This window comes from Felis catus, chromosome D2, assembly GCF_018350175.1.
Source record: "Felis catus isolate Fca126 chromosome D2, F.catus_Fca126_mat1.0, whole genome shotgun sequence".
NCBI lineage: Eukaryota > Metazoa > Chordata > Mammalia > Carnivora > Felidae > Felis > Felis catus.
This window is the reverse complement of record NC_058378.1, coordinates 41,690,767-41,716,787: the sequence shown is the minus strand read 5'-3', so window position 1 is coordinate 41,716,787 and position 26,021 is coordinate 41,690,767. Positions and strand designations below refer to the sequence as shown.

Here is a 26,021-nt window from a genome sequence, read left to right as displayed (position 1 = left end):
ACTCACATGGGGCTGCAGCCTCCCTTGACCTTGGGCAGGTGGTGCACCTCCAGGCACAAAATATGTGTTAATCAACTGTTTATGACATCCATAAGCCTTCTGTCAACGGTAGGCAATTAGTTATTCAATTTTTGAGGAATCAAAAGTTATAGGTGGATTTTCAACTGCGTGGGTATTGGCACTCCCAAGTCCCCAATTGTTCATGGGTCAACTGTAATTACTTTCTGCCTGTTTGTGTACTCAATGACTATAATAATTTAATAGACACTGACATAGGTCCTGGTGATATAGCAGTAAACAAACAGATGAAAACTTCTTCCCTCACAGAGCTTATAATCTAGTGAAAATGTACAGGCACTATAAAAATAATCATGCAAAGATGGTAATAAATCATGAGGAACTGGAGACTGCCAGGTATTTGCATATATCAAAGCTCAGGATAACACAATTGCTATTTTGTAAAGGGTACTTGAAGGAGTCCACATTTAAAAAGTGAATTTCAGGAGACTTGAAGACAGTGCACATGTCTAAATGGGTAGCAGAGCAAGCAGAGGACACGCAAGGACCCCATACCCTGGTAGAGCAATAGAATATTTCATTTTAAGAATTATCATAAAATCTCTAAAGATCAAAATGTTATTTATGCCCATTAAAACCAGATATTGTTGTATGTGGCTCCAAATTATCTTTTGTATCTTCCCGTGCACCCTCCTAATTCAGGCCCTCATCATCTTTTGCTGGAACGATAGCAGTAGCTTCTTTACTGGTCTGCTTGTCTTTAGTTCTTTGTAAACCAAGTCCATCCTCAAGCAAAATTGTACTCGTGCAACATCTCTGCCTAAAGAGATATTCCAAAATATCCACAGGGAGAAAAACAACATTGGAGTTCAAACTCACACTCATTCACAAAAATCAGTTCTTAGTGGATTGGATATCTAAATCTAAAAAGCAGATCTTTAAAACTTTTCAAAGAAAATAGAGCAGAACATACCCATTAACTTAAGCCAGGGCTACTTTCCTTAAGCAAGACACAAAGCACACAAAGAAGAGAGGGAGGGTCTGGCAACGCTAACTACAGTATAAACTTCTGTTTATCAAAAGTAATCAATAAAATAAACCATAAACTGGGAAAATATATAATTTGCAATACACATAGCTGACAAAGAATTAGCATCCAGAATATGAAAAGACCACCTATACATCAATAAGGAAAACTTGCAAAAGCTTGACTGGGCTTTTCACAGAAGAAATATAAAAGTGAATACATTATAAGAAAAAAAGATCTGTCTTATAATTGGATTCTTGAAATGCCATTTGCAACCCATTAGATTAGCCCCACTTTTTTTTAAAGAAGTACTTATTGACAAGGTCATAGAAAGAAGATGGTACGGATGAGAGTATAAATCAGTGAAGCCAACTGGAAAAACTATTCAATGTTATCTTCTAAAATTAAATATGAATGCTTCCCACCACCCAGAAATAACACCCTAGATATAGTTAATACACTAGAAAAGTTTTTACACAAGTGCATGAGGAGACATAGATAAAGATTTGATAATAGCACTGACAGTAAAAGCAATAATTTAGAACACCCAACGGCCATTTTAAGGTTAAAACATACATGGATTGGGAAAGCAAATTCCCTACACCTACATTTATCAACAGAAAAATCTCACAAACATAAGATTGAATTTTAGAAAGTCACCAAAATACATGTGGAATATTATACTATTTAAGTAAGTTTCTGAAATGGAGAGGTGCTAAACAACAGGCATAAAGTTTTCATTATGCAAGAGGCGCAAGTTCTAGAGATCTGCTATGCAACATAGTGCCTGTTATTCACAATACAGTATTGTGCACTTAAAAATTTGTTAAGAAGAGTACATCTCATGTTAAGTGTCCTTAGCTCAATAAAATAAAACAAAATTAAATAAATACACCATATATTGTGGAGACAGATACAAATTAAAGAATATTATTTAGCTCTGGAGCATGTTTAGATTTCAGACGGGCACAAAGGTAGCCTCAATAGTGTTACCAATGTTATAATTCTTTAAGCTGAGTAGGGGGAAACAGGCTATTGCTTTTTGTCACATTTTATATATATGTATAATTTGTATCCTTTGAATAAATGATACATTGCATATTTAAAAAAGGGAAAAAGTGTTAGGAATAGCACATCTTGGGTCACATCCCAGATACTCTTTGTGTGACACTCTATGAAATTCACCATTATCCCCCCATGACGTATAAAATTGAAATAGAAAGAGACTATATATACAATCACCAGCACAATGGGGAGTATTGAATAAATATTGAGTATTGTAGGCTGAGGGTTCTCTGATGGCTTATCATAGTTTGTCCTCTTCTTTGCATGGTGTGTGTGTGTGTGTGTGTGTGTGTGCACGTGTGTGTGTTTAAATTTTTTTAATGTTTACTTATTTTTGAAAGAGAGAGAGAGAGAGAGAGAGAGAGAGAGAGAAAGAGTGCAAGCTGGGGAGGGGCATAGAGAGAGGGAGATACAGAATCCAAAGCAGGCTCCAGGCTATGAGCTGTCAGCCCAGAGCCTGACGCGGGGTTCGAACTCACAGACTGTGAGATCATGACCTGAGCCACGGTCCATAGCTTAACTGACTGAGCCACCCAGGTGCCCCAAGCATGGTGGATGTTATCTTGAACTGACACCAACCTGCTTGTCCTGCTTCAACTCCCACCATTGCTTCTTCTTACTGCTCCAGCCAATACCATCATCCCTTAACTATTTGCCTTTACAACCAAGCCCATTCATCGGCCATTATCCCTCAGATCTCAAGCCAAATCACATCTATACTGTAAAGTAGAAATCATTGTACCACTGACTCCCCATGTCGTAATTTGGCGTTTATATGTCTGACTTACCATAGTGTCAATTACACGAGGGCAGGAACCATATTTTTTTCATCATTGAATCACAAGACCAGAAACACATTTAAAAAATTAAAATAATCAACAAGTATCTATTGAATGGATGAAGTCATCATTTTGAGATAACCTTAGTTTGCTAAATTCTGGGTTGAACTTTTAAAGACGAAGCATGTGGGGGCACCTGGGTGGCACAGTCAGTTAAGCGACTGACTTCGGCTCAAGTCATGATCTCACGGTCTGTGTGTTTGAGCTCCATGTTGAGCTCTGTGCTGACAGCTCAGAGTCCGGAGCCTGCTTCAGATTCTGTCTCTCTCTCTCTCTCTCTCTATCTATCTCCTCTCTCTCTTCCCCTCCCTAGCTTGTGCTTGCTCTATCAAAAATAAATAAACATTTAAAAAAATTAAAACTTAAAAATGAAGCATGTGTAATTTTATTAATCACAAGTAGGTGAAGGTTTTGCTGCAGAAAAATTAGTATTTAAGTATTTCTTAAAAAAAGAAAAGTAGTTTAATTAGTAGCTCAATTTAAAATATTTTCTTATTCTAAGCCTATCTGAAAATATAAAACCACATATGGATGCCTGGGTGGCTCAGTCGGTTCAGTGTTTGACTCTTGATTTTGGTTCAAGTTTATGATCTCACAGTCAGTTGTGACAGCCAGTGCCATATCAGTCTCTGCAATGGGCATGGAGCCTAGTGAAGATTCTCTCTTTCCCTCTCCTTCTGCCCTTCCCCTGCTCACTTGCTCACACACTTTCTCTGGCTCTGTCTCTCTCAAAAAAAAATTAATTAATTAATAAAATGACATACGTAGTCATCTATGCAATAATACACCCATCTATATCTTCCCTAAGAACATCATAAAACTGGAACAAACAGAAATATACATATACATACACATATATATAATCATATACATTTAATCATATATTTAATCATATATATTTAATCAATATATTTAATCATACACATATATTTAATCAGATAATATCATGTGGAGCACCAAAAATAATAATTCATGATAGCAAAGTGGAATGAGTCATTTTCTTTGCTGGATTTAAGTAAAATCCGTATATTTATTTCCTGTGATATTCGGTAAAATGATCCTAATGTAGTCTTGTATCATTCAGGTCTACGTTTGTGATAGTGTGAATGGTGTAAATAGAAAGTGTGTTTTACAAACTAGAAACCACCAAAGTGAGAAGAGAGACTCTAATATATTTATTCAAAATAACCAGTTGATATTGTGCTTTGTTCCCCACTACATACACACAGATAATCACATTCAAAAGGTAGGTATAAAAGCAATTACTCAAGGTACATGAAAAATGAATTGGAAATATGTGCAGAATCTATAAAGTAACATATGAATGTTCTTCCTTCACAGTACAAACAAGGAAACACCAGCTGCACTGCCACCTTATAATAACGGGAGTCAGTTTGCTTAAGGAACTTGTAATAGATGTTAGGAGATGAAGAGGAAAAGGAATGGTCTGTGAGAGGAGATTATTTAAGCAAAAAAAGAAGAAGAATTTGAATAGTGCGATGAGATCCCAGACTATTCCTACAAAAATTAGATGTGTTTTGTCGGGAAGTAAAAATGAATTTGTTTAAAGTATGCCACATGACTGCCTTTGCACTGGTAGAAGAAATAGGAAATGGGAAAAGAAATCCACCTTGTTTTGGAGACATGGTGTATAAATCAGTACTTCTCAGTCTTTAACGTGCATAGGGTTCATCAGGGGATCTTGTTAAAATAAAGATTCTGATGTAGTTTGGTCTGGGAGGGCACTCAAGGTTCTACATCTCTAACAAGCTCCTGGGCAATGCTGATGTTGCTACCCTTAGACCAGATTTAAAGTTCCAAGGGTAGAGAAAACTACATTGCAGTCCCACAGATTCATGTTCAAATCTTAGCTGCATATAATTATGTCACTAGAATGTATGGCAGTGTGTGAGCCTTATTTAAGTAGATACAGCTAATAATACTTTGCTCATTCTCTTTGAGGTATTAAGGTGATGTCAGTAAATCTCCAGACACAAACAACTGTCATTTCCCTTTCCTGAGTGCTTGAAACTTTATTTGTTCAAATTGATGTTATTGAAAATGCAATTATTATATATCAAGTATAATGAAAATAAATAGGTCAAGATGCCACCTAAGTAAGTAAAAAAATTGGATGTCATTTTTTTTTAACCTTTCTCATTTCACGTGCTTTGACAGACATCTCATTTATAAGCTGAACATGATTACAGGGGAAAAACTGTTGGTAAGGTGTTGCAAACATTTGTACAAACAAGAGGCCAAAACATATCTTGAGATGGTGACTTCCTCCCATGACATTTTTGTCTGACAACCAATTAGGGCCTTGGCAGCAAATGGTGCTCTGGAGAGCTATAATTCCATCACATTAAAGCAGGAAGGGTTGAAAGTAAAATGGGAGTTTGAGTCTCTCAAGTGTATGTAGAATATGAGTAGAAATGTTTCATAAGTAAAATGATTAGACTGTATGCCAAGTAGGAACTGAATGGGTTATAAGCAAATAGTGCCTCAGAGGTTCTCTACCTGATGCGTTAAGTCTTTCTACAACAGACTGTATCAGAAATATTGATGATCAACTAAGGAGGAACATAAACTCGTCCAGTTTTGTGCCCTGGCTCTGGAACCCCCATCAGATTCCCAGTTGCATCATTTATTTTTAGATTTCCAGTTGCCATCCCTTAATCATTCTCCTTTCTCCTCCTGTTTAGCTAATCTGGGTTTATGGACCAGTGGCACATGACAGCTCCAAAACCCATTCCAGAAATGTGAACCAACTGCATCTTCAAATTTACGCCTTCTCTAAGAAGAGGCGCTTTGAAGGGTCTTAATTAATCATCAGGTTTAAATTGAAGGGGGGCCTCTTTTAGCGGCAATTCTTCGCGTCATTGTGGGTCCCTCAGGAGAAGCCTGGTTTACTGTCCACAAACTCCCCCATCCTTTGCTAATGTGTAATGTGGGAATAAGTTCAGGAATTTCTGTCTCCAGTAAAAATTTTTATAAAACCAGAAAAAACTAAATAAAGATTCAATTATTTAACCCAATACAAATAAAAGAGAAAAGGTGATAAAAAATAATGGTGTTTTGTCAAAATATTCAGACAACCTGGCATAATTCCAGGCCTTGACAGTCATCACCATTGTCGGAAATACTTAAAAGTCATGTTTTATAAAAGGAGGTGGCAATGAGCCATTGTGAGCATCTCTGACTTCCTGGGGCTCATACCTGCTTGAAGCCTCCATTTGATGTTTTCCTGTGATGCAACCAGCCTTCTGAAGAACATAACAGGACCCAACCAGTCTCTCAGCAAAACAAAATAAACAGTTCTCTAGCAAAAGAATAGAAAGGAGTTTGATTTTTTTGAACTATTTTTAAGGATCACTGAAGAAGGGGTGCCTGGGTGGCTTGCTGGTTAAGTGTCCAACTCTTTATCTCAGCTCAGGTCATGATCTTGTGGTTTGTGGGTTCAAGCTCCTCATTGGGCTCTGCGCTGACAGCAGGAATCCTGCTTGGGATTCTGCTTGTCCCTCTCTGCCCTTCCCTTGCTTGCTCTCTCTCTCTCTCTCTCTCTCTCCCAAAATAAATAAATAAACTTTAAAAAAAAGAATCACTGAAGAGTTATTAATACTAAGATTACAAAAAAAAAAAATCTCCACTAGAGCCAGCTTTTCCCTTTATCCTTACTGATAACCAAGACAAATTTGAGAATAAAAATCATTAGAAATAGCAGCGACACGTTAAAACATTTGATCCAAAGTCAGAACTCCTTGGAACAGGCCTGTGCCCACTGGCCTACGGTTAACTGAAATCAGAGCAGCATCGGTAATTTTAGAGGAAGGCCATGAGTCCCAAGAGCTCAAGCTTACCAGATGCATCTCTATGGAGACTACCCTTGTTCAAAACCACACCAACTTTTTCACGCTCTAATATATTAGCTTTTCATCAGTGTGTTTGTTTCTGTTCTCCAGATACCTCTCTACCTTCCAGCGGATTTCATACCAGGGTTGGAAAGGACCCGTGTGACCCAGTACTGGAAAACCTCTCCTTCAAGCCAATTTGCTTCTCACTCATTATCCTCCAAATACATTTCCCTCCCATTTACTCCTAGGACAGGTTCCTCTCTTTTCTACAACAGATGTAGGTAGAAGTTCTCCTGCTCCCCAGGTTCTCATACTTCTGGTCTTTCTCATGCTTGCATCTCAGCCTACATTTCATCACATAGGTGAGCCTTCATTGGAATCCCCCCTTTGTTATCCTCTTGCACAATTTCTTGTTATTTTATCCATTGTGCTAGTGAAACTAGTTCACATTTTATATGTTACCTATTAGCTTATCGCCTTTTCCCCACTGGAATGAAAGTAATATTAAGGCAAGGACCCAGTCTTTGTTGTTCTCCAATGACTCACCAATCAGAGTTTAGCTTAGACTTCAGCAGGTAGTTTCCTTCACAAAACCCTGTAGGTAGGTACTCCATTATCTGGGCTTAGTTAAGCACTATTCTATTTACCACCTACATCATCAATAATATTCTCTCTCTCAATCAAGGGAGGAAGACAAAATGTTTAAACAGGATGCTATTGACAACTACAGGATATAACAGTGGGCGGTTAGGGGCTAAAACTGACCTTCCTCAATAAGTCTAACCATTTCAATAAGTACACTAACTTTGGAATATCTTGGTGAACATGGGTTTTCACAGAAATTGAAAACTGCCATTAACCTCATGTCTGACACTGAATGGCTTAATCTTTTGAGGACAGATGAGGCCTGAGCCTTCTTCTGTAGGAAAACAGGTCTGAATAATCTAAATTCATTATTGTACTTACTAGTTGCACTTATACATGCATCTGCTTTACAGAGTTAATTTAAACATAAATTTGAGTTTTCATATAACACAGAAGTGATCTTCTAAAGCCAAAGTTTAAGGGAAAAAATAAAAAGGAAACAATATTCATTATCTGATTAGAAAGAAATTTATTTGCATACTAAGATGTTGTTGATACAAGCATCCTGAAAAATATATAGTGTCAAAGGAAATTTTAATGAAGTTATCTGCCCGACAGTCTTTATCCCCAATCATTAAAATAGCTATTTGCTGAAAACTATTTATAGCAAGAGATGTCACCTAATTTATTTGTCAAAAGTATAAAGGTATAGCTCTTAAAGGAGATGCTATATCACATGAAAATTTATCTAGGGAACATCTGTTTTGGGGGTTACTGTGAGCTACACAATTTGGGCCAACTCTCTCATTGATAACACTAAGATTAATGATTAATATTAAATTAATTGAGATATATTTTAAAAATCTTTTTTAGAAGCATTATAGAGTGGAAATGATAACAGGGATTTATCAGGCCAATATCTAGATAAACAAGATTATCTAAAATGGTAAACAGAACATCAAAGCCATTTCTGGCCTAATGAATTTCATCCATCAGAGCAAAACTGAACTTTGCCCTGGATGGCCAAGGCTCACCCAAGTTTAGGACTTTAGTGCAATCTCTCCACAAGAAAGCTGAATCTTTAAATAACTACAAATTTTAGGTAAAGGTTAAGAAGGAAAATAAAACAAAATTGTCACTCTCCACCCTCAGGAAGCAACAAGAAAAACTGCAATGCTGCTGATTAGCAAAGGAGAAAATAAAAGTCCTGGAAAAGTCATAGCCTCAAATCTTTTCCACATATACAGTTCAAATTCCGCCTGAGTGGTCCAAGGAAGCTCAAGGCATGAAATTTATGAACTTCCAGGCACTCAGGCCTCCCAGGCATTAAGATAGGCAAATGCAGAAAAAAAGCCATTTTTCCCCAGGCCTGAAAAAAATTCATACCAGTAATTTTCAAGGAAAATCACCAGCACAAAATATAAAGCAATGAAGTCCCTAAGAAAACAAGTCTCCAAGAACAAAAATGAACAGTAAAAAACACAATTCTTCCAATATCAGATATGGTTTTCAACGCAGCTTACAATGTTCTAAGAAAAAGGAAAATACCAAGCTAGATAGTACCTGTCTGTAGCATGTAGCATGGCGTGGTAAAATACAACCTACTGGATTCTTTTAGTAGAATTCATATCAGATTAGAAATAGCTAAAGCGATACATAGTAAACTGGAAATATAATAGGACTTTTCCAGAATGCAGCAGAAACCAAATAACATGGGAAAAATGAAAAGCATAATTAAGAGTCATGGGAGACTAAGGAGATCTAATAAGCATTCACAATTTCTAAAGAGAAGAGAAAGGGAATAAAATAGAGGCAACATTTGAAGACATAATGGATGAGAAATTCCAGAAAGGGTGAAGTAAGCACAGATTCAAGAGGCTAGAGAATTGCAAGTAGAAAAAAGAATGCATTTAAGATTTATTACAGTGAAACTCCAGAGCTTCAAAAATGAAAAAGAAAGATTAAAATCGGCGAAAAAAGTTGTTTACCTACAAAGGAATAGCAGACTAATGACAATGTCAGAAGAAAGTAGGATATCTTTATTGCGCTAAAGAAAAGAGATGCCTGGCTAGAAATTTACATCCAATGAAATTATCTTTTAGGAATGAGCCACAGATGCGGCGCCTGGGTGGCTCAGTTGGTTAAGTGTCCGACTTTGGCTCAGGTCATGATCTGGTGGTTTGTGAGTTGGAGCCCCGGGCTCTGTGCTGACAGCTTGGAGCCTGAAGCCTTCTTCAGATTCTTTATCTCCCTCTCTCTCTGGTCCTCCCCTGCTCGCACTTTGTCTCTCTCTCTCTCAAAATAAATAAACATTAAAAAAAATTTTTTTAAAAGAATGAGGCAGAGACACATCTAGACGGACAAAAGAGTTTGTTACCAGCCAAACCTCACTAGCAAACTATAAACATTCCATTTCACTTAAAAATAAGGTAGAATTTAAAATATATAACAAAAATATGTCAGGAAATTGCACCCACTAAAAGAGTAAAATAATAATGTAAAATTTACAAACTACCAGAGGAATAGAAATTAAATAGAAACAAAGACATAAGAATCTTTGCTTTCAGCCATATTAGATGAACTGGAACTGATCCACCCTCCCTGGTGCACACAACTAGAAAACAACTCTTTGCAGACATTGGGAACCCAGCAGTGTAGACCTGTGATCACTGACAGTGGAAAAATGGGGGCAACCAAATGAGGTGAGTGAGCCTTCTGATTGCCCTGGGTTTTCCTCTGGATATGTTTTCCAGACCATGGCAGAGGGCATCCCAAGCAGAGCATGATGGGTCTCACTAAATTGAGGAAACAGGGATAGAAGTTTGGGAGGCTGAAACAGCTCCTCAAAATAATAGCTTCTTGTGGCTTCTGGTGTGCTGTTAGTTCTTGTATCAACTGGCAGGGGCAGCCCCTGTCCATAGCACCAGTTAAATACAGTCTGTGGTTTTTCCAGTACTTGCAGAAGCTCACTGCACTCTCTGAAACATGGCTCCAGCTGGCCAGTGCCCTTTCTCTGAGCTTGGAGGCTTCAGCGCCAATTGAACTGCACTGCTCTCTCAGAGATCTGAGTTTCAACACATGGGTCCCTTCCTGTAAGCTACTATTGTTCAATAATGTTAATCTCTCCGTTTCCCCAATCATATGGCGAAATGTACATATGATAACTGCTTATCAGTCGCCACCTCTGTGATAATTCAAGGTTCTTTTTGTGTGTGTGTTTTGTCTTTCTAGTTATGTAATTACATGTGCTATATAGTTTACATCTGCTAACAGTTCTTTATATTAAATTACTTAAAAAAAAAAACCTGGTGAGGTCTGTCTCCTCACTGAATCTGCCTGATACACTGGTACAAGAAGAAAATTCAACTCAAGATAGATTAAAGATCTAAATGTGAAAAGCAAAGGCATACAACTTTTTGAATGTAATGCAGGAATATATTTTCAGAAATTCATCATAGGGATACATTTCTTAGATGAGACACAAAAAGAACAAACTAAAGGAAAAGAAAACTAAACACAGGTAAAATTTAAGCTAAAATGCAGAATTAACTTCTATTCATCAAAAAGCATCGTAAACCAAGTGAAAGTCCAAATTGGGAGACTGGAGAGTTATTCCCAACATAAGCACAGCACATACCACACGTGCACACCTAAGAAATATTTTGAAACTAATAATGGAGTATTATTAGTCAACGTGGAAAAGGTTGGAAACCAAAGAAAAAATTGGGCAAAATTTGACCTGAGAAGCACTAAAAAAAGGGGGTGGGTGTTCAAATGGCCATAACACATAAGAAAATATGGTTAAGGAAATATAAATTATGTCCAAGACAAGATACATTTATATATGTAAAGGTGGCAAATTGAAAATCACAAAATACCACCTGTTGTGATGGATACAACAATCAAAATGTCAATTAGTGTAACTGCTTTGGTAAAAACTGCAGCATAGTCTAACATATCTGGATATGCACATCACTCTTCAATTCAGCTAATCAATTTCTCGTTGATACACTCTAGAGAAATGCTACTGGTGTGGCAGGACACATATACGGGACTCTGACCTTTTTTTCCCCTTCATTTCAAGTTTTTGGTTCTTGCTTTATGACATGCAATAGCAGAAAATGCCTTTCTTTTTCCAGTGCCTGTGGAGCCCTCTCCTTCAAATGCTGTGTAAATTGTTGAAAATAAAGCCTGAAACCTCTCTGTAAACACACAGGAAATCAATGAAAGATTCATTAAAGCACAGTATCCGAAGTAATCATAATTTGTTTTATAAAGTATTTTGAGTAACAGGAAACTTTTCAATAATCTTTGCTGTGCTTAAGATAATAATGCCATTAATTAGTTTCCTTGAGAGACTTCCTGGGTATTTTATGAACGATTTCTTTTTCACACTCCTGGGAAAGAAGTCATCATGCATTCAAATTGCAATCGATGCAAGCAACGCTATGGAAAGTGATTGTCTTCTCCACTTGATGTGCTTCAATTATTTCATGTTCTTAATCCATTTATCTCTGTTGCAAAGAGTGAGGCACCAGGAGGGAGAGAACATCTCAGGCAAGTTTGTGGCCAGATGGATCAGAGGGGATTTGGGCATAAAAACCGCAGTGAAAATGAACACCAGACATAGCAAACTATGTATCCCAGTTTGCAAATTAAGTATGTCAGTAAATGGTTGACCTTGGGAATGCTGAACCCTCTCAGGCATAAAGTTGTTTAAATGTAGGAAGTATTGCTCGAGGAAGTTTTCTCGTGACTTAGATCAAAAACATCTTTCGAGGACCTAATATGTGAAATGAATGATAATACGCATTTGTATATTTCATTTTCAATTTCTTTAGATAGCCCTCATTCTATGAAAAATTGAAAGTCCCAATAACAAAACTGTATGCTATAAGACCATAATAAGATAAATATAACATGAATTCATTCACTCTAAAATAGAAGGGGAAGAACTGTATTCTAATATTTGTTTATGTTATTTGAGGTAATTCTCAAACAATCCGATAATGTTAGTGATAATGATAAACCACAATATTAACATTTATTGGCTATTCCCTTAGGCACTGGGGCCACACGACACACAGATATTATCTTATATAATCGTCACAACAACCTTATAGAGGAAGGTGAAATATCTTATTTTTATAGGTGAAGAAGCTGAGGTGAAGAAAACCTAAGCTACTTATTTAACTTTACATTGATTTGAGACCGAGTCTGTCTGCCTCCAATGGACACTGCTTGTTCTACTGAATATCTCAGCCTCCTGAGTTTCTTGAGCATCTAGTGTCTGCTAAGACAGCATGAGGTGCAAAGAACTGAATAGGGAGTTCCCTCATGGTGCTCTGTTATCGTCAAAAGTATAAAATAGAGAAAAATAGAGAAAAAATTTCAAAAGAAAAGGACAATCATTAAACTTAGGTACAATGCCATATGCCATGGGGGCACAGTAAATAAAAGAAGGTGCTGTTTGGGGACGGGGTGCACCAGGGAAAGTTCACAGAAGAGGAGGCACAGAAAGTGTTTTCACTTTATCTTCACAATTAAGGAAGGGGTGTTGAAAAATGGGAACACAGAGCTCAGAGTGGAGAAGATATGACTTGAAAGGAATGTCTGCTAATTTCTACCAGTCAAAGCGATCATCTGAATAGGGTGTGAGCTCATTAACTAGCCTCTAAACATGTGTAAGGACTCCAAGACTGTCTATTCAACATGTGAGCTTGTGGCATTGCTACCACCTGGGATCTGTGAAATTCAGAACCTCTGGCCTTGACCCAGACCTCCTGGAATGGAAGCTTAATTTTCACAAGATCATCAGGGGATTTGAATCCCCTTACATTTTGAAGAGCACTGACTAGATTGAAACGATGAGTGTAAGACAAGCTGATGAAAAGTTGTCCGACTGACTTCACTTCACTATACCTGGGATACTCTAACCCTGACAAGGCAGCGTGTGTCCCATAGCAGCAAGTGAACTGATACCTAATATCCCACACTTGATTTTTTTTTTTTTTTTTTTTTTTTTTGGTCAGGGAAGGTAAATTCGAGAATGTGTATATTCTCAGAAAATGACAGGCCATATTGAATGCCAGGACTCTGGAAACAGGGTCAGTTTTGACTGTCTGCAGTCCCAAGCCCAACAAAGGGAAGTTACTTGGCAATAAAAGGGTGTCTGGATGAAAGTGAATTGGAGAGTCATTCACATTCATCAAGGCTATACTTCACACATGCTTTCTTATTTAAGCCTCTCTTTAAAAGAGAGTACTCTGAGGTTTGGAGAGAATAAATGATTTTTCCCAGGTGTGATTATAGCAATAATAGTAATGGTAATTTTGTAGGTAGCATTTACTGTGCACTTACTATGTTCAAAATACTGGGGTAAATGCTCTTGTACCCATTATCTCATTTAACTTTCACTACAACTCTGTGAGAGTATATTATTTCCTCTATTTTATAGCTAAGGAAATAGAAGAGAAGGCAGTTGAAATGATTTGCTCCAGGTCATACAACTAATAAATATGTATGCTTGAATATATAGGTGTGTTTGACTCAAAAGCCCACACTCTTTTCATCAATACCAAAGAAACCCCAAAGGTCATCCTTTATTCATCTGCAATCTTCTCAAAGTGCATCAAAGACATTCTTACTTCTCTCATAAACTTTCAAACAAAAAGAGAGAGAAAGAAGAAGGAGGAGGGAGGGGAGAAAAGGAGAGGGATGGGGAGAGGAGAACGAAAGAATGGAAGGAAGGAAGGAAGGAAGGAAGGAAGGAAGGAAGGAAGGAAAAAGAAAGAAAGAAAAGAGACAGAGGAAGAGAGGGAGGGAGGGAGAGAAGGAAGGAGTAAGGAAGGAAGGGGGAAAGAAATGCTTTAAGGTGAATAATTATAAATAACAAGATATCTAAGATTTGACAGTGAAATTATTGAACCAATGTTTGGTAAAATGTGCCCTTCAGCAAAGATGAAATAAGTATACTTTTGTCAATGCAGTTGTCTTCATTGATTTATCAGGAGATGGATGGGTAACTGGATTTTCCTACCTATTCTGTCATGTAGAGTCTCACACAAGTAAGTGCAGAGATATTTAAATGTAATTTACAAAGATATTAACTAAGCATTTCCAAAATATACTACTAAACCAACCTCCACACCCACATATCAAGTTCTCTAATTCCCCAGTCGTACTACAACAAAATCAATGGATATGTTTGCATTCATCCAACACATGTACCTTTACTGGAGGGTAGAATGATTTAGAAGAAGTATAGGAGTTTGGCTCCCAACCTAAGTCACATAGGCTCAAACTCTCTAATCCTTTCTAGGTTGTGATTTCCTCCACCATAAACAAGCATTTGTGTTACCTCAGAAAATAGTTGTAAGGATTCAACACAATCACAAAGTAGAGTCTAGTGGATAGTACTGCTTCATGGATGGCCCTTCTCTTCTATATTAACCCTAGTGTTTTCACATAGTCCTGATTTGAAAGATACATCTTTGCGTCTTGAAATGAATATATATGAATAGACATAAGTTGACAATGATCTGCCAGATGCTGAACAGTCATAATCTCTAGGATTTTACTTCATTGTAGGTATGTTTAGTCTATTAAATCTGAGGTTTACCAATTTGATCACCTTGAACTGTACACTTGTGGGGTTTTTAAAAATTATTTTTAGAGTGAAAAGAAAGAGAGTGTGAGTCAGGGAGGGGGGCAGAGGGAGGGAGAAAGAATCTTTAGCAGGCTCCATGCTGACCATGGAGCCCAACGTGGGGCTCAATCCCATGACCTGGGATCATGACCTGAGCAGAAGTCAAGAGTAGGTCTGCCAACCAACTGAGCCACCCAGGTGCTCCTGTACATTTGCTTTCACTGAAGTTAGATGATGCGGAGTAGCTCCAGGCTGACTTCTAAAGTAGGAGATATGTCCAAAACCTTCTGTGCTCCACTTTCTGCTGCTGCACACCCTCCCTGACTTTCAGATATTGACATTTATCTGAGATGATATTCATTTATCTGAGATGATATTCTACATCAAGACTTCCCCTCTCTCAGTCCCGAGTGATCTCTATTCTTTCTCCTAATGCCTCACTAAACACTCTTTAAGTTTACGTGATATCAATGAGGTAGTAGAGTAAAATTGATTTTAAAAATTCACAGTAAGCGCAAATAACCTCTAATGGATTTTGCCGTTCTTTCTACCCAGATCATTGCTATTTCTAGCATGCAGCCTGAGAGCAAATTAAGTCTACGCTTAATGCTGAAATTTTCCTAATTTTTGTTAAAAGATGCTTTCCTCATATTCCCCAAATGAAAATTGGTCAGTGCAGCTTACATATAAGACACTTTGGTAATTTAAAGGAACCCAGAGAAATCAAAGCATGGGCTAGCAATGAATCTTATTGAGTGTTAAATTGAATTTGTCTACTGGAACAGATAATCTGAATTTACCATTGCATCACATGAATGATATGCGCAGGAAGCAAATATCACAGGAACATATGAGCATTCTCCAGAATACTGCTCTCCCTAGAAATTCTGTGCACTCTTCAAACACTCTTAAAAGATAAGCCATGTTTGCCCCAGGTAAACAGACTTCTCACCGGCTCTCTGTCATATTTGACTCTGTGCTGACACTCAGTAGCTTGGCAAAAGACAGCTGAAGATTCCAATTTTACATTTGCCCCAAATCTAAAATTATCAACTCTGTGGACACCAGTGACACAATGATTAACCCTCACTTCTATCATATGATGATGCCTGTAATTCATTGTTGGAGGGCTTGGCAATCTGCTAATGGCCTTCATTCCATCTGGAATATGTCAGCTCATTTTTTAAAGACAGAAAGACAAAACAAAGAGTTCTGAACACTATCTTGCCAATGTGCAAAGAAGATGATATAGAGTCACCACTTCAACTATAAGTTTTCATGTATATTTCAGTCCTATACTCGAATTCCCAGGGCATGCTGATCCCAGCATCACAGATAAAATTTCTCCAAATTCCCAAAATTAAACATGGTGTTTGGATTGACACACTTAAAGGATTTCACAAGATACATCCAGACTGTTGTCACATCTTGGAAGAATGACTTTTCTCTGTTGAACCACACTAGTCTCTGCATAACAGGAGTGTTCAGCACATACCCAGGCTTCAGGAATTAGTGTCTTAAGAGCCCTTTGTTGCATTTATTTTTATTCCACTGTTCTTCCTGTGAACAAAATGGCCATTTACCCTAGTGTAATTGCTTTTGCCCTTTCAGAAAGACTCAATCAAGTTTTTCCAGCCATCCAGCTTCCCCAAATCTTTTCACCTTAGTTAGGCATTGTTACTAGGTAACAGCCTTTCTAGCCTGACTTGCCCAGTTCCCCTGTGCATCAGTGGCCCATGCCACATCAAGTCTAACGATCTGGAGTCTGCTGAAGGTCACTGTTAAGTCAAATAAAAACATATAACTAGATGACTCCCAGTCACATTTAAAAACCTGTTTGGCTGGGGGCACCTAGATGGCACAGTTGGTTAAGCATCCAACTCTTCATTTCAGCTCAAGTCATGATCTCACAGTTTTTGAGTTCAAGCCCCATGTCAGGCTCTCAGCTGAAGGTGTGGAGCCTGCTCGTACTCTCTCTCTCTCCCTCTCTCTCTGCCCATCCCCTGCTCTCTTGCTCTCTCTCTCTCTCAAAATAAAGAAATAAAAAAAAAAAAACCTGTTTGGCTGGCATTTCAGGCTTTTTGATCACCTGATATTCTTCTCTTAGTTTTGATACATCTTGCTTGGTTTTCTGCAGTCTGGTTGCTAATCTATAATTTCAAAATATTTTTATGTAGAAAATAGATTGTCAGTAATATTTATGCCACATTCACCATTTTTATGACGATCAACAGCAAGAGCGCTAACATTGAGTACTTACTAAATTAAAGGCAATGGACTCAATATGCAACATGCACTTTCTCCTTCCCCACAAAATAGGGCACAGTGAATTATCTGAACTTGGAATTCAAAAATTGTTGAATGAATTAATGATACTCATTATTGGGATGCTTAATTAAGCCAAGTCAATGGTAGTGATCAAGTATGCTTCCTTTTCCTGCCTATAGGTAAAAACAATTAGGTTCATAATAATTTATCTGGGGCTTTCTCACTTATTAAAACAAACAACAAACAAACAAACAAACAAACAAACAAGATCCTAACGAAATCAAAGATTCCCCTCCCCACCCCATGGGCAGTAAAGATATAGAAACCCAGAGTAGTATTAGAAAAATTTTTCTAGTGTTAACTTGATTTTAGTTAATTTGAATGTAGTTTTTTAGTTGTCAGTAATGGGTTCTATAAGACAAATATTCATTACAGGGGATGATAAGGACAGAGAGATCACATCCAAGGACAAGAAAGTTAGAAAATGGGCTCGAATGTCAAAACGAAAGTAAAGAGAATCAAAGGCAAGAACTTCAATGAAGGCATTGAAGTCAAAGGTTAAATCCAAATATGGATATAAGAAATTAATTTTAGGCCTTTTCTCTGGGGCCAAGAAGTTTGTGCAGGGCCTAGCACCTCTGTCCTAAGTGTTAGCACCTGCATGGAACCAGGATCATGGCAAGAGAGAAAGTAAAAGAAGCTCATTGAAACTCATTGAGCTCATTGAAACCACTTTTCTAGTTGAACCCTTGCCAGGGATTAGACATACTTGCACTCTAAGGAGGAATCTTGATGGAGCCAGCGGAAACAGCCTGTTTTTTTAGCATAGAATCCTACACAGACACTGCCTGCTACAATATTCCAGTTGGCTTCCAGGAGTAGAAGGAACCCCAGAGACAATCAGTCATTGCTGTGTGGTGCATGAATCTTCCACTAGTATTGTCAGTAAGGGCTCTTGTCCTTTGTTTGAATTTCTCAAAATATTGTCTCCCACATGGCACTCCAGTTATTACAATAGACCAAAATCTTTTTACCTCCCTTACTTTCTGGACAACGGAACTCTTCTAAAGAAATACAACCTCAATAACTAAGTCCCCACATCTTTTGTTAGAACTCTAATGCTGATTAACACTGTTGTTAACATTAATCTGTTCCATGGCATAGAGTAAGTACTCAGTAAATGACTGGCAGACTGCCCAATGATATGTTTTCTGCATGGTCATCTTCTCAATTGTTTAATTCCACTGTCAAAAGGTTGACTGACCTCAAATTATCCCAAAGTTTTTGGGGACTCCCCAGTTCCTTATATAGTGTCTTTGTTACTTATTCTCCGTGTTCTAGCTGATCCTATCCCAGCTAGTCCTTCTGCCTTGAGGAGAATGGGAAAGGATGCAGGATTGAGAAATGTGACTACAAATGAAGTTGATTCTAGATTACCAAAGAGCTTGAGTTCTACATTGCAAACTTGGCCAAATCTCTGTAGGCCAGTGATTCTCAATGTGCATGTGGTGGGCCGTAGATGTATTAAGAACTCTTCATGATTCCTTCTGTCTGGGCTCAGATTTTAATAATCTGTTTCATTTCCTGTGGGGTGTACAGCATGTTCCCAATTATTATCACGTGGTCCAGAAGGTCAAGAGGGATGTCATGAGGAGAGGTGCTGTCCTCAGTATCCCTGATGACACAGATGCCTCGGTTGGATGCAAAGATGATGATGGAGGCAATAGAAGATTCCAGGTCCCAGTGCAGGTAGGTGAAACACTTGATGTCCGGCATGTGGACTTCCTCAACAAAGAGCACACCTGGAACTAGCTCAGCAATACCCTGATCAATATACTTATTCACCACCTTGTTAGTCTCCCCTTGCAGTTTGTCTGTGATTTCGGTCTTCTTTGGCTCCATTAACTTGCCCATCATAGACAGGATGTTTTGCCCCTCCCAGGGCCATGTGTTGGCCACATCCAGTCATGCAAGGACACATACTGGATGATTTCTTTCTTCTTGTGAATATCCCCTTTTGGTAAGGTGACATACTCTTCCACTTCAAGGTCGAATTCTGTGACGTAAGTATCATACCCGCTTTTCCTCTTCACAGCCCCATTGTTGGCTTCGATGTAGGTCACATATCCAGCTTCTACTCAGAGTTTCTAATAAATCTGAGTTTGTTGCTGTTGTTGCTGCAAGTGATGCTATCTGCTGTCATTAAAAAAAATGATGAGGGGTGCCTGGCTGGCTCGACAACAGCATCAGCTCAGGTCATGATCTACAGTTCATGAGTTCAAGCCCAGTTCAAGTTCAAGTTCATGTGGGGTTGTGTGCTGACAGCTCCAGCATGGAGCCTGCTTTGGATTCTCTTTCTCCCTCTCTCTCTGTCCCTCTTCTGCACACACATGCTCTCTCTCTCTCTCTCAAAAATAAATAAAGAAACATTTTTTTAAAAATACTGACATTTTCTTTGACAGAGAGGTGCTTCTTGCCCACCATGCCCTCCTTGAAAACAAAATAAGGCCCAATAATAAGCCTCGCCTTCAGAATTTAAGATACAAGGCTTGGGTCTTCTGGTCCTTGGAACTGTAAACAGGAACCTACAAATTAGTCCGAGGGTCTCTCATAAGTATACAGCAGACAATAACAGGGTGCATCCACTCATCTCTACAGGAAATGAGAGAGGTTTTCATTGTTACTTATTTGACTAATGTATAGATTTGTGTGAAATTCTGTTCAGAGTTTATAGTCTCTTGTGTACTGCCTTATATACATGTAAATCCAGTAATGTTTCCTCAAATTGAGACTACCTTTTTTGTCTCTCTTGTTTTAGTACAGAAAGGTCTTTTGTCAGTAGGATTGTTTCATTCACTTAACACTACAACTTGCTTTTATCTTGGTCTGCACCGACCTGAGTGGGTTTTGTGATGTTGCAAATATCAGGGTGCGATGTGCTATGAGGAAGGGGAAAAAGGTATTGCACATTTTTTTCAAGCAGTTACTCAAAGATACCACCTCATGCATATAAAAGAGTATTCAAAGGGCAGTGAACAGCAGTGCAGTTCTAAAGAGTGACATCTTGAACAATTTTAGGGACATTTTGATATATTTCAATACAGTCACAATTATTTTAATAGTTACTCTATTATAGTTTCTATGAACTGTCATTAAAATGCTTAATTCCTTCCATAGGACTGAGAACAAAAAGAAGCTAAGGACCTATTGCCCTCGAAGAAGGTAGAGCCAGGACAGAAACACAACACTGAGTGGTAACACTCACATTATTTTTTATGTAAATGGAACCCCCTAAACATAGTGTCATTGGGGTGCACAACATCATTTGCAGTTGAGACAGAATGAAGTCAGAGAAGGCAAGTAAGTTATTGCAAGAGTCTATTTCAGAGGTATAGAAAGACCTGGCACAGTAGTAGTTAAATGTGGCAGGAGGGAACAGATTTGAGAAATACTTTGGAAGCAAAAATAAACAGACAGGGATGTTTGATTAAATGGCAGCATGAGGAAAAGAACAGAGATGGATGCTTTGGGAGATAAGAATCCAAGTTCCAAGATGTAGAACTTTAGATGAGGCACAGATTAAATGCTAAGTAGGTGACTTTGGACCTGGCCCATCTGAGGTGCCAGTGAGACACAGGAAAAAGGCAGCTGGCTGGTCATACACGGATCAGGTCATGAATAGGGCATGTTAGGAATGCAGGCACATTGAAGTGTATTCAATTTTATAAGTTGCTGCAGCCACTGAGTAGAGTGAATTGAAAGAGGTAGCCAAGAGACAGCCATAGGAAATGTCCCTTTTCTGTGGCAATGACAGAGAGGAGCCCCTGAGGCAGAGCAGGAAGAAGTGGCTGGATGAGAATTAGGATTGTCATCTACTGGTGGCCAGAGTAGGAGAGAGTTCCAGAAAATCAAGTGTTAAATACAACAGAATGAAAATAAAGACTGATACAAATGTTTATTTTCTTTGTGTGTGTGTGTGTGTGTGTGTGTGTGTGTGTGTGTGTGTATTTTTTTCCCTTTTTAGAGCTTAATTTCTCTAATCACCTCAATCTGGAGTTTTCCTTATTTTGGTAGATTTTATTCTTTCGTACCTTCTTTATTTATCTTAGCTACTTAAAAATATGTTGGGTTGTAGTTTTCTATTGTTTTGGATGTATCTTTCTGGCATAATTTCATTGCCTGAATCATTCTGCCTTTATTTCCTCTTCCTCATAATGACTTATAATAGTTCTGTATGGAATCGACCATGATCCATTTCTCATTCTCTTCTTCCTGCTCCTCCTCCACCTTCTGCTCCTTTTCTGGAGTCTCCTTTTACTTTTAGGAAGGTGGGTGGGTCGGAACAGTTTTCCCAGCATTATGGCTCTAGAGCTCCCTCTCCTGTCATTTTTGCAAAGTAATAAAAACAACAAAAAAATATGACCTCACATTTACTGTAATGCTGTGTCTGTTCCTTTTCCTTATTTAAAAACAACAAACAAACAAACAAAAACAAAGTTTTCTTTCCTTTGCTTCTTTGATAAGTTTGGGTTCTTTCCCATTAGTTTCTCATCAGTGTGGGTGTTTGTCCTGGAGGGAAGCTTCATTTGATTAGTTCTGAGAGTCCATGGGGCCCAGACTGCCCCAGCACTTTCAAATCTCACTGCAGAGCTCTTGGTCTCACCCATAAAATGACTAAGCTACTACTCTATGGTGGACCCAACAGGCTTCGAGAAGGAGTCTGGCAATCTGGGGCTACAGTGGGGCTTTAGGATCTTCTTTTAATATTAAGTTCATAAAGATTTTGCAGTGATATCCATAATTCGTGTTTGTTTTATTAACCGCATAATGTTTTCAATGTCTTATTGGGTAGAATTTATACTTCAGAAGGATGCAACATATCCCATGACCTCACATGAGCATGGGAGCACACATGTAACCCTGTTTGACAAGCTCATAGGTCTGTCTTAGAGTTCTCATTACAGTTGTGGGGGACACTGACCAGAGTTCAATGGGAAGAATTATGTATGCTGCTTTTAAGAACATACATAACTAGAGGCGCCTGGGTGGCTGAGGCAGTTGAGCATCTGACTCTTGATTTCAGCTCAGGTCATGAACCCTGGGTGGTGGGATCCATCCCTGCATCGGGCTCTGTGCTGAACGTGAAACCTACTTAAGATTCTCCCTCCCTCTCTCCCTCTCTCTCTCTCTCTGCCCCTCTCCCATCTCTCTCCTTCTCAAAAAAAATTATATATGTATACATAACTCAACATGCATTCTTTGGTAAAGGAAAAGATAGGGATGAGACTTCAGAGAGAAACATAATTGAAGGAAAGAAGGAACTTCTTTTAGAATTAAGAAGAACATAATATATATTTTTAAGTATAAGAGGTGAAATAAAATGGCAAATATTGAATAAAGGATAGTCAAAAGAATAAAATACAAAATAATTTTTAAAAAGCTTTTTATAAAGGGATTAGTTCTGAAGCGCGCGTGCATGCACACACACACACACACACACACACACACACACACCCAATACCTCCTCCCTTGAGATACCAAATGATCATCAAACATTTGTTTGAAGATCTTCAGTAATGGGGAGACAGTTACTCCAGACAAGACTAGCTACAGAGAGGTCTGCACTTTATCGATTAGAAGACTTTCATTTCCTGCATTTTTTACACATGCAATTTATTCCCTCTTTCTCAGTGTCAGCCGTGGAGAAGAAATTAATTTCTGTCTACATGATGGTTAACCTGGAGAAACGTGAGATTTCAATAGAAAAAGAAGTAAAGATTAGTTCTCTTTTGTCCAGCACCAATGACACATTTGGATGAGTAACCACTATTGTGAACATAAGAGAGATGCATTAGAGGAAGAAAGTATGCAGAGATGTAAAGGTTGACAGAGGAAGAGAATTACAAGTGAAGATTTATGCTAGCTGAGCTGATCTGCTCTGGCAAAACTATTATTCTAAAAATGTGTTTGTTTGAGCCCAAGATCCATTTTATGAGAGCTGGAAGTCTAAGCTTGAGGGCAACATAGTAGGCTCTACCCAAGAGCCCATTTGGTCTGCAGCCAAATTCAGCTCTTAGGAATGTGGCAGTGCCTACAATTAATACTTTTTCTTCTGTTTATTAAGCACTGTATTTAGTCACAAAGTTTTAGCCTTTAGGGAGTAAACAGAGTAAACAAATGAGCAAGATTAGGCTTTTATTAAACCAAAAATTGCATTGCTCAGCTGAATAAGCACCAATTTATACTTACTAATGAGATAACGCTTCAGGCCAAGGAATGCGTTTTGGTTATATGGAAATTCAATCTGATCAGTTAACACCAAAGTTTTGGAGAGTACAGAGATTCATTTCCTACCAGACTCCCATGACGTTAGTTCTATATTTTGAAACTCACATGGAACCCAAGGGATGATTTGTGGGAAAGAGCAGGGATTTCATCATGGATTTGTGGAATCTGATTTTTTTTTACACACACAAACAAAAATTATGGGTAACATTTTGAGCAAGATGGCATATTGAATTTGTTATTTGAGGGATTTTCCTATACTCTGAACATATAACAAGGAGGCACAAAAGTAAAAAACAGAAAAGCAAAAGACAGCTGGGCTAACATCAAGAAAACACAAATATGCAGAATAGAAACACAGAGTGATATTCACAGCTGAAGACTACTCCAGGCAGTTTGGGGAACAGAGGCAGAAAGTGGTAGCTGAAGAGTTCAGCTATTATAAGTGAAAGAAAGGGACAGAAAATGTAGTGTACTGTATTATGACTACAGCAAATTACTCATTAACCCTCTTGGGAGAAAAATCCACTTTCCTGTTATTAATGTGAGACTTCACCTTATGACTTGCTCAAGCCAAAGCAATGTAAGCAAAAGTGATATGACTCTTTGTAGAAGAAGCTTTAGGAGCCAGTGACCAGTTTCTCCATATTCCCTTGACCAAGAAATAGAAAATCCCATCTGCCAAGGTCTCCAAATGAAGGTGATAAAGAAACATAGTCACCACACCCAGAGCAGACATTAATGTAAATGAGAAATGAAAATGATTTTTTTTAAATGCCAGAGAAATAGTGGGGTCATTAGTCATCGAAATATAACTTATGTTATTCTGATCAATGCCTGGATCAGTGAAGGTTAGAAAATGATGGGTTGAGGAGAATGTGTCACCGCATACTTCCCAGAGTTCTAGTGTTTAGGTAGCTACATTCCCAGGGAGATGACAGCCAGAGCCTCACAATAAAACACAAACAGATGCCTCCTGGTTGGTGACTAATCTGCCATACCCCTAATGCAGTTAGCATGGTTGTGTCCAATCACACTGTAACAATGTGTGTGTGTGTGTGTGTGTGTGTGTGTGTGTGTACTACAGGTTAAGGTTTTTGTAAGCAGGAAAAAGTCAGCATAAACAGAAAGGAAAAGTGAAAATGAAGCAAAACAATATCCCACTCAAAAATGAGTCAATAAATCCAAATTCCAAAATTCATTATGAAATGCAGTGCTAAAATTACAACCATCACATCCAACACACAGAAGGGGAATTAACTCCAGATGGAATGACAATTTTTTTGAGTTATAGAAGACTGCTTCAGGAGAAAAGGTTTTTTTTTTCAAAGTTTAGTTTTCAAAAAAAAAAGGAATTGTAAAACAAAAATGATGAGAAATACAAACTCTGATTTTACAGGTAGATTTTGGAAAGAGCAAATCAAATATACAGAGGATGGAAAAACTTCATTATGAAAAAAAAAACCTGGTTGCAGTATAAGAAAGGCTTGTAAGTTGGAAGATAATATTTAAAATTTCACTCAGAATGCAATAGCAAGACCAGTACCAAGAAAATATCATATGAGAGAGATGAGGAATAGATTAAAGACTCCAAGATGCAGCAAAAGAAACTCTAGAAGGTTAGAAAAAAAAGGAATGACAGAGGAGCAATATTTGAAGAAAAAAATAGAAAAAAAGATTTTCAGAATTAAAGAATACATAAATCAAATTTAAAATGCCCTTTGAACATCTAGCAGAAAAACTGAAGATAAATTCACATCAAGATGTGTTTTGCTGAATCTCTAGGAACATTTAAAACCTAGGAGAGAAGTAACTTCCAAGGTAAGGACCTCCAAAACACCACTCCTCCATTAAATCTATGAAATTATAAATTATAATTTGCTAAAATTATAAAAAATAAACTTTTCCAAAACTCTGAAAATTAACCCAAGGCTTGGTAAGAACAGCAAGCTTTGTCTCATTTTAACCAGCTCTATTCCCATCACCTACTCATCGCTGTGGCAGCCTTAAGAACTAACATCTAGCAATCATGGAAGCTGTGATAAAAAGAAACCCAGCAGCCACTGGAAGAAGTGGAAAGGGTTTTCAATCCCCAGAAATCCAGAACTAGAAAATTATCACTATTTGGCTTGTGCCACACATAGGACTACTCTTTATTTGACATGGCTCAGAGCTTGTTTAGTAAGGAGAATCCTGTGCCTAGGGAGTTTGTCAAATCAATTAGCTGCAATTGTTCAACATTGATTGTGGTTGCCTGAGGCAGCAACACAAGCTGGCCAAAGACTTAAGAAGAAAATGGGGGGGAGGGGAGAAGTATCCATCAAGGCATTGAAGATTTCCATCAAGTTCTTGGGGATCTAGAATGCTGTGCATATGTGTAGAGCTGTGCACAAGATCTGAGAAGACCTAGACTGCTGATAGTGAGCCTTTTG

At 38.1% G+C, this 26,021-nt stretch overlaps 1 protein-coding gene and 1 pseudogene across 10 annotated transcripts in view; both read right to left on the bottom strand.

Moving 5' to 3' along the window:
- NRG3 (neuregulin 3) overlaps positions 1–26,021 on the bottom strand; it is a 1,060,361-nt gene that overhangs the window by 171,451 nt on the left and 862,889 nt on the right. The gene's annotated exons all lie outside the window — the stretch shown is intronic.
- Positions 17,107–25,582, bottom strand: LOC109492814 (annotated as a pseudogene).